Raw genomic sequence first — 10,167 nt, 5'->3', positions numbered from 1 at the left:
CAATGTATGTCTGTCCACAATGGAAGTAAGTTGGGACAGTGCCACCAGATGTGGGACAGTTTCCTCAGCCCCACAAAGTCTCCAACACAATGGTGATAAAGAAGGAAACATTTTATGAAATCATTAAGGTACTAAATACCAACGAAAATGGGATTTCACTAAACTTGAGGCTAATGGATGTTTTTGAGATGTTATCTCTAAATGTATTCCAGTCCTCCTGGTGTAAGTGGTGTAAATGGCTTTAACATCAAAGGGGAATTAGCTCAAAAGGTAGAGGGCTCGCTTAGCATGCGAGAGGTAGCGGGATCGATGCCCGCATTCTCCAGATAAGATTTTGGAACCAATATTTGCTGCAGTATATCAAGTGAAGAATAACATTCCTGACCAAAATTCTTCACTGTTTGTATTTACTTCTGATGCCCCAGAGGAATGCTGAGTTACATATAGTTTTCTTGAAAATTGCATGCAAACAATTTGGGGTTGATTCAAAGAGCTGATACAGCACATTTCCTGTGAGTAACTGACTATAAGCCACACTTATGGTAGCTCCAAACTTGCAGCAATTTGTTGTAGCCCCATAATGCTGCATAAAAAAGTGATATCGGGTTGCTAGGTGTCCAATTTCAAATGCTGTTACTGGTGTTACTATTCTGTTGCAAGGTTAACTTACCCCCTTTGTAAATAATTGAATCAACTTCTCAGAATTAACCGAGTGGATCCCAGTATCTGGTTTATATTAATAAATTTTTCTTATTCTTCTGGCTAAAAGTCACTGTGAATTTTTAGCTTATTCTCTATATCTTCTTAGGACTGATCACTTGTTTTCAATTTGTAAAGTTCTTTCTAGTATTATCTAACACTAGCTGGAAAGCCATGGATGTAGAGTTAGTAAAGTCATAGCTGTTAATTTCCATGTAAGTTTGTGTACTGAGGTAAAATGAAGACAAATGCCTGGTAAATTTTGTCAAATAAAGATTCCTCCTCCCACCGAATAACAAACAACATAAAACGTCCCGGGGTGGGCTTGAACCACCAACCTTTCAATAAACAGCCGAAAACACGCTAACCAATTGCCCCACAGAGACACATGAAAGTGCTTTCTAATGGATATTATCAGTAAGGGAAGATGAACCAGCAGAACTGAACTTAAACTGCTTAATAGTTTCTAACTTGGATAATTTCTTACAAATGGACACTATAATATGAACTTGTGCAAAGTAAGAAATAACAGGATTATACCCTGTGAATTGAGAATTTTGTCAGGGTGTGAAAATATCTTAGTCATGATGGGGGTGAATCAATCCAGTTATAAAAGGGTTGAATTAGGGGGATTTCAGTTAGTCCAAGGATCCAAGTATATGAGAACTTATTTGCAGTGTTATGAAAAATTCTGGCAATGTATTCACAATGATAGATGTGCCAAATTGTATTTATAATAAAGATAGAGAATAGTGGAACTGAGTTTTTTCAATATAAAGCTATATGGCATTTGGTAGCAATCAAAATATGTGTTATAAATTTGTGGGTATACTTAGGAATATCAGAAATATAATGAGATAAAAGGGAATATGACAGGGAGTTGGGCATTAAAATTCCTATGAGAAGGAAAGCAAGACAATGTATGTCTGTCCACAATGGAAGTAAGTTGGGACAGTGCCACCAGATGTGGGACAGTTTCCTCAGCCCCACAAAGTCTCCAACACAATGGTGATAAAGAAGGAAACATTTTATGAAATCATTAAGGTACTAAATACCAACGATAATGGGATTTCACTAAACTTGAGGCTAATGGATGTTTTTGAGATGTTATCTCTAAATGTAATCCAGTCCTCCTTGTGTAAGTGGTGTAAATGGCTTTAACATCAAAGGGGAATTAGCTCAAATGGTAGAGCGCTCGCTTAGCATGCGAGAGGTAGAGGGATCGATGCCCGCATTCTCCAGATAAGATTTTGGAACCAAAATTTAATGCAATATATCAAGTGTGGAATAACATTCCTTACCAAAATTCTTCACTGTTTTTATTTTCTTCTGATGCCCCAGAGGAATGCTGAGTTACATATAGTTATCTTGAAAATTGCATGCAAACAATTTGGGGTTGATTCAAAGAGCTGATACACCACATTTCCTGTGAGTAACTGACTATAAGCCACACTTATGGTAGCTCCAAACTTGCAGCAATTTGTTGTAGCCCCATAATGCTGCATAAAAAAGTGATATCGGGTTGCTAGGGGTCCAATTTCAACTGCTGTAACTGGTGTTACTATACTGTTGCAAGGTTAACTTACCCCCTTTGCAAATAATAGAATCAACTTCTCAGAATTAACCCAATGGATCCCAGTATCTGGTTTATATTAATACATTTTTCTTATTCTTCTGGCTATAAGTCACTGTGAATTTTTAGCTTATTCTCTATATCTTCTTAGGACTGATCACTTGTTTTCAATTTGTAAAGTTCTTTCTAGTATTATCTAACACTAGCTGGAAAGCCATGGATGTAGAGTTAGTAAAGTCATAGCTGTTAATTTCCATGTAAGTTTGTGTATTGAGGTAAAATGAAGACAAATGCCTGGTAAATTTTGTCAAATAAAGAATCCTCCTCCCACCGAATAACAAACACCAAAAATGTCCCTGGGTGGGCTTGAACCAACAACCTTTCAGTAAACAGCCGAAAACACACTAACCAATTGCGCCACAGAGACACATGAAAGTGCTTTCTAATGGATATTATCAGTAAGGGAAGATGAACCAGCAGAACTGAACTTAAACTGCTTAAAAGTTTCTAACTTGGATCATTTCTTACAAATGGACACTATAATATGAACTTGTGCAAAGTAAGAAATAACATGATTATACCCTGTGAATTGAGAATTTTGTCAGGGTGTGAAAATATCTTAGTCATGATGGGGGCGAATCAATCCAGTTATAAAAGGGTTGAAATAGGGGGATTTCAGTTAGTCCAAGGATCCAAGTATATGAGAACTTTTTTGCAGTGTTATGAAAAATTCTGGTGATATATTCACAATGATAAATGTGCCAAATTGCATTTATAATAAAGATAGAGAATGGTGGAACTGAGTTTTTTCAATATAAAGCTATATGGCATTTGGTAGCACTCAAAATATGTGTTATAAATTTGTGGGTATACTTAGGAATATCAGAAATATAATGAGATAAAAGGGAATATGACAGGGAGTTGGGCATTAAAATTCCTATGAGAAGGAAAGCAAGACAATGTATGTCTGTCCACAATGGAAGTAAGTTGGGACAGTGCCACCAGATGTGGGACAGTTTCCTCAGCCCCACAAAGTCTCCAACACAATGGTGATAAAGAAGGAAACATTTTATGAAATCATTAAGGTACTAAATACCAACGAAAATGGGATTTCACTAAACTTGAGGCTAATGGATGTTTTTGAGATGTTATCTCTAAATGTATTCCAGTCCTCCTGGTGTAAGTGGTGTAAATGGCTTTAACATCAAAGGGGAATTAGCTCAAATGGTAGAGCGCTCGCTTAGCATGCGAGAGGTAGTGGGATCGATGCCCGCATTCTCCAGATAAGATTTTGGAACCAATATTTGCTGCAGTATATCAAGTGAAGAATAACATTCCTGACCAAAATTCTTCACTGTTTTTATTTTCTTCTGATGCCCCAGAGGAATGCTGAGTTACATATAGTTATCTTGAAAATTGCATGCAAACAATTTGGGGTTGATTCAAAGAGCTGATACACCACATTTCCTGTGAGTAACTGACTATAAGCCACACTTATGGTAGCTCCAAACTTGCAGCAATTTGTTGTAGCCCCATAATGCTGCATAAAAAAGTGATATCGGGTTGCTAGGGGTCCAATTTCAAATGCTGTTACTGGTGTTACTATTCTGTTGCAAGGTTAACTTACCCCCTTTGTAAATAATTGAATCAACTTCTCAGAATTAACCGAGTGGATCCCAGTATCTGGTTTATATTAATAAATTTTTCTTATTCTTCTGGCTAAAAGTCACTGTGAATTTTTAGCTTATTCTCTATATCTTCTTAGGACTGATCACTTGTTTTCAATTTGTAAAGTTCTTTCTAGTATTATCTAACACTAGCTGGAAAGCCATGGATGTAGAGTTAGTAAAGTCATAGCTGTTAATTTCCATGTAAGTTTGTGTACTGAGGTAAAATGAAGACAAATGCCTGGTAAATTTTGTCAAATAAAGATTCCTCCTCCCACCGAATAACAAACAACATAAAACGTCCCGGGGTGGGCTTGAACCACCAACCTTTCAATAAACAGCCGAAAACACGCTAACCAATTGCCCCACAGAGACACATGAAAGTGCTTTCTAATGGATATTATCAGTAAGGGAAGATGAACCAGCAGAACTGAACTTAAACTGCTTAAAAGTTTCTAACTTGGATAATTTCTTACAAATGGACACTATAATATGAACTTGTGCAAAGTAAGAAATAACAGGATTATACCCTGTGAATTGAGAATTTTGTCAGGGTGTGAAAATATCTTAGTCATGATGGGGGTGAATCAATCCAGTTATAAAAGGGTTGAAATAGGGGGATTTCAGTTAGTCCAAGGATCCAAGTATATGAGAACTTATTTGCAGTGTTATGAAAAATTCTGGCAATGTATTCACAATGATAGATGTGCCAAATTGTATTTATAATAAAGATAGAGAATGGTGGAACTGAGTTTTTTCAATATAAAGCTATATGGCATTTGGTAGCAATCAAAATATGTGTTATAAATTTGTGGGTATACTTAGGAACATCAGAAATATAATGAGATAAAAGGGAATATGACAGGGAGTTGGGCATTAAAATTCCTATGAGAAGGAAAGCAAGACAATGTATGTCTGTCCACAATGGAAGTAAGTTGGGACAGTGCCACCAGATGTGGGACAGTTTCCTCAGCCCCACAAAGTCTCCAACACAATGGTGATAAAGAAGGAAACATTTTATGAAATCATTAAGGTACTAAATACCAACGATAATGGGATTTCACTAAAGTTGAGGCTAATGGATGTTTTTGAGATGTTATCTCTAAATGTAATCCAGTCCTCCTGGTGTAAGTGGTGTAAATGGCTTTAACATCAAAGGGGAATTAGCTCAAATGGTGGAGCGCTCGCTTAGCATGCGAGAGGTAGAGGGATCGATGCCCGCATTCTCCAGATAAGATTTTGGAACCAAAATTTACTGCAATATATCAAGTGTGGAATAACATTCCTTACCAAAATTCTTCACTGTTTTTATTTTCTTCTGATGCCCCAGAGGAATGCTGAGTTACATATAGTTATCTTGAAAATTGCATGCAAACAATTTGGGGTTGATTCAAAGAGCTGATACACCACATTTCCTGTGAGTAACTGACTATAAGCCACACTTATGGTAGCTCCAAACTTGCAGCAATTTGTTGTAGCCCCATAATGCTGCATAAAAAAGTGATATCGGGTTGCTAGGGGTCCAATTTCAACTGCTGTAACTGGTGTTACTATACTGTTGCAAGGTTAACTTACCCCCTTTGCAAATAATAGAATCAACTTCTCAGAATTAACCCAATGGATCCCAGTATCTGGTTTATATTAATACATTTTTCTTATTCTTCTGGCTATAAGTCACTGTGAATTTTTAGCTTATTCTCTATATCTTCTTAGGACTGATCACTTGTTTTCAATTTGTAAAGTTCTTTCTAGTATTATCTAACACTAGCTGGAAAGCCATGGATGTAGAGTTAGTAAAGTCATAGCTGTTAATTTCCATGTAAGTTTGTGTATTGAGGTAAAATGAAGACAAATGCCTGGTAAATTTTGTCAAATAAAGAATCCTCCTCCCACCGAATAACAAACACCAAAAATGTCCCTGGGTGGGCTTGAACCAACAACCTTTCAGTAAACAGCCGAAAACACACTAACCAATTGCGCCACAGAGACACATGAAAGTGCTTTCTAATGGATATTATCAGTAAGGGAAGATGAACCAGCAGAACTGAACTTAAACTGCTTAAAAGTTTCTAACTTGGATCATTTCTTACAAATGGACACTATAATATGAACTTGTGCAAAGTAAGAAATAACATGATTATACCCTGTGAATTGAGAATTTTGTCAGGGTGTGAAAATATCTTAGTCATGATGGGGGCGAATCAATCCAGTTATAAAAGGGTTGAAATAGGGGGATTTCAGTTAGTCCAAGGATCCAAGTATATGAGAACTTTTTTGCAGTGTTATGAAAAATTCTGGTGATATATTCACAATGATAAATGTGCCAAATTGCATTTATAATAAAGATAGAGAATGGTGGAACTGAGTTTTTTCAATATAAAGCTATATGGCATTTGGTAGCACTCAAAATATGTGTTATAAATTTGTGGGTATACTTAGGAATATCAGAAATATAATGAGATAAAAGGGAATATGACAGGGAGTTGGGCATTAAAATTCCTATGAGAAGGAAAGCAAGACAATGTATGTCTGTCCACAATGGAAGTAAGTTGGGACAGTGCCACCAGATGTGGGACAGTTTCCTCAGCCCCACAAAGTCTCCAACACAATGGTGATAAAGAAGGAAACATTTTATGAAATCATTAAGGTACTAAATACCAACGAAAATGGGATTTCACTAAACTTGAGGCTAATGGATGTTTTTGAGATGTTATCTCTAAATGTATTCCAGTCCTCCTGGTGTAAGTGGTGTAAATGGCTTTAACATCAAAGGGGAATTAGCTCAAAAGGTAGAGCGCTCGCTTAGCATGCGAGAGGTAGCGGGATCGATGCCCGCATTCTCCAGATAAGATTTTGGAACCAATATTTGCTGCAGTATATCAAGTGAAGAATAACATTCCTGACCAAAATTCTTCACTGTTTTTATTTTCTTCTGATGCCCCAGAGGAATGCTGAGTTACATATAGTTATCTTGAAAATTGCATGCAAACAATTTGGGGTTGATTCAAAGAGCTGATACACCACATTTCCTGTGAGTAACTGACTATAAGCCACACTTATGGTAGCTCCAAACTTGCAGCAATTTGTTGTAGCCCCATAATGCTGCATAAAAAAGTGATATCGGGTTGCTAGGGGTCCAATTTCAAATGCTGTTACTGGTGTTACTATTCTGTTGCAAGGTTAACTTACCCCCTTTGTAAATAATTGAATCAACTTCTCAGAATTAACCGAGTGGATCCCAGTATCTTGTTTATATTAATAAATTTTTCTTATTCTTCTGGCTAAAAGTCACTGTGAATTTTTAGCTTATTCTCTATATCTTCTTAGGACTGATCACTTGTTTTCAATTTGTAAAGTTCTTTCTAGTATTATCTAACACTAGCTGGAAAGCCATGGATGTAGAGTTAGTAAAGTCATAGCTGTTAATTTCCATGTAAGTTTGTGTACTGAGGTAAAATGAAGACAAATGCCTGGTAAATTTTGTCAAATAAAGATTCCTCCTCCCACCGAATAACAAACAACATAAAACGTCCCGGGGTGGGCTTGAACCACCAACCTTTCAATAAACAGCCGAAAACACGCTAACCAATTGCCCCACAGAGACACATGAAAGTGCTTTCTAATGGATATTATCAGTAAGGGAAGATGAACCAGCAGAACTGAACTTAAACTGCTTAAAAGTTTCTAACTTGGATAATTTCTTACAAATGGACACTATAATATGAACTTGTGCAAAGTAAGAAATAACAGGATTATACCCTGTGAATTGAGAATTTTGTCAGGGTGTGAAAATATCTTAGTCATGATGGGGGTGAATCAATCCAGTTATAAAAGGGTTGAAATAGGGGGATTTCAGTTAGTCCAAGGATCCAAGTATATGAGAACTTATTTGCAGTGTTATGAAAAATTCTGGCAATGTATTCACAATGATAGATGTGCCAAATTGTATTTATAATAAAGATAGAGAATGGTGGAACTGAGTTTTTTCAATATAAAGCTATATGGCATTTGGTAGCAATCAAAATATGTGTTATAAATTTGTGGGTATACTTAGGAACATCAGAAATATAATGAGATAAAAGGGAATATGACAGGGAGTTGGGCATTAAAACTCCTATGAGAAGGAAAGCAAGACAATGTATGTCTGTCCACAATGGAAGTAAGTTGGGACAGTGCCACCAGATGTGGGACAGTTTCCTCAGCCCCACAAAGTCTCCAACACAATGGTGATAAAGAAGGAAACATTTTATGAAATCATTAAGGTACTAAATACCAACGATAATGGGATTTCACTAAACTTGAGGCTAATGGATGTTTTTGAGATGTTATCTCTAAATGTAATCCAGTCCTCCTGGTGTAAGTGGTGTAAATGGCTTTAACATCAAAGGGGAATTAGCTCAAATGGGGGAGCGCTCGCTTAGCATGCGAGAGGTAGAGGGATCGATGCCCGCATTCTCCAGATAAGATTTTGGAACCAAAATTTACTGCAATATATCAAGTGTGGAATAACATTCCTTACCAAAATTCTTCACTGTTTTTATTTTCTTCTGATGCCCCAGAGGAATGCTGAGTTACATATAGTTATCTTGAAAATTGCATGCAAACAATTTGGGGTTGATTCAAAGAGCTGATACACCACATTTCCTGTGAGTAACTGACTATAAGCCACACTTATGGTAGCTCCAAACTTGCAGCAATTTGTTGTAGCCCCATAATGCTGCATAAAAAAGTGATATCGGGTTGCTAGGGGTCCAATTTCAACTGCTGTAACTGGTGTTACTATACTGTTGCAAGGTTAACTTAGCCCCTTTGCAAATAATAGAATCAACTTCTCAGAATTAACCCAATGGATCCCAGTATCTGGTTTATATTAATACATTTTTCTTATTCTTCTGGCTATAAGTCACTGTGAATTTTTAGCTTATTCTCTATATCTTCTTAGGACTGATCACTTGTTTTCAATTTGTAAAGTTCTTTCTAGTATTATCTAACACTAGCTGGAAAGCCATGGATGTAGAGTTAGTAAAGTCATAGCTGTTAATTTCCATGTAAGTTTGTGTATTGAGGTAAAATGAAGACAAATGCCTGGTAAATTTTGTCAAATAAAGAATCCTCCTCCCACCGAATAACAAACACCAAAAACGTCCCTGGCTGGGCTTGAACCACCAACTTTTCAGTAAACAGCAGAAAACACGCTAACCAATTGCGCCACAGAGACACATGAAAGTGCTTTCTAATGGATATTATCAGTAAGGGAAGATGAACCAGCAGAACTGAACTTAAACTGCTTAAAAGTTTCTAACTTGGATCATTTCTTACAAATGGACACTATAATATGAACTTGTGCAAAGTAAGAAATAACAGGATTATACCCTGTGAATTGAGAATTTTGTCAGGGTGTGAAAATATCTTAGTCATGATGGGGGCGAATCAATCCAGTTATAATAGGGTTGAAATAGGGGGATTTCAGTTAGTCCAAGGATCCAAGTATATGAGAACTTATTTGCAGTGTTATGAAAAATTCTGGTGATGTATTCACAATGATAAATGTGCCAAATTGCATTTATAATAAAGATAGAGAATGGTGGAACTGAGTTTTTTCAATATAAAGCTATATGGCATTTGGTAGCACTGAAAATATGTGTTATAAATTTGTGGGTATACTTAGGAATATCAGAAATATAATGAGATAAAAGGGAATATGACAGGGAGTTGGGCATTACAATTCCTATGAGAAGGAAAGCAAGACAATGTATGTCTGTCCACAATGGAAGTAAGTTGGGACAGTGCCACCAGATGTGGGACAGTTTCCTCAGCCCCACAAAGACTCCAACACAATGATGATAAAGAAGGAAACATTTTATGAAATCATTAAGGTACTAAATACCAACGAAAATGGGATTTCACTAAACTTGAGGCTAATGGATGTTTTTGAGATGTTATCTCTAAATGTATTCCAGTCCTCCTGGTGTAAGTGGTGTAAATGGCTTTAACATCAAAGGGGAATTAGCTCAAAAGGTAGAGAGCTCGCTTAGCATGCGAGAGGTAGCGGGATCGATGCCCGCATTCTCCAGATAAGATTTTGGAACCAATATTTGCTGCAGTATATCAAGTGAAGAATAACATTCCTGACCAAAATTCTTCACTGTTTTTATTTTCTTCTGATGCCCCAGAGGAATGCTGAGTTACATATAGTTATCTTGAAAATTGCAGGCAAACAATTTGGGG

The 10,167-nt window shown here is 36.7% G+C and overlaps 1 non-coding gene across 1 annotated transcript; it reads left to right on the top strand.

Annotated features, from left to right (window-relative positions):
* Window positions 1-3,481: 3,481 nt before the first annotated feature.
* Window positions 3,482-3,554, top strand: TRNAA-AGC (transfer RNA alanine (anticodon AGC)). The gene has a single exon. It is a non-coding gene; the product is annotated as a tRNA-Ala (tRNA).
* Window positions 3,555-10,167: the final 6,613 nt, after the last annotated feature.

This window comes from Taudactylus pleione, unplaced genomic scaffold (genome assembly GCF_031769625.1).
Source record: "Taudactylus pleione unplaced genomic scaffold, aTauple2 ptg000174l, whole genome shotgun sequence".
Taxonomy (NCBI): Eukaryota; Metazoa; Chordata; class Amphibia; order Anura; family Myobatrachidae; genus Taudactylus; species Taudactylus pleione.
This window is presented reverse-complemented; position numbering and strand designations above follow the sequence as displayed.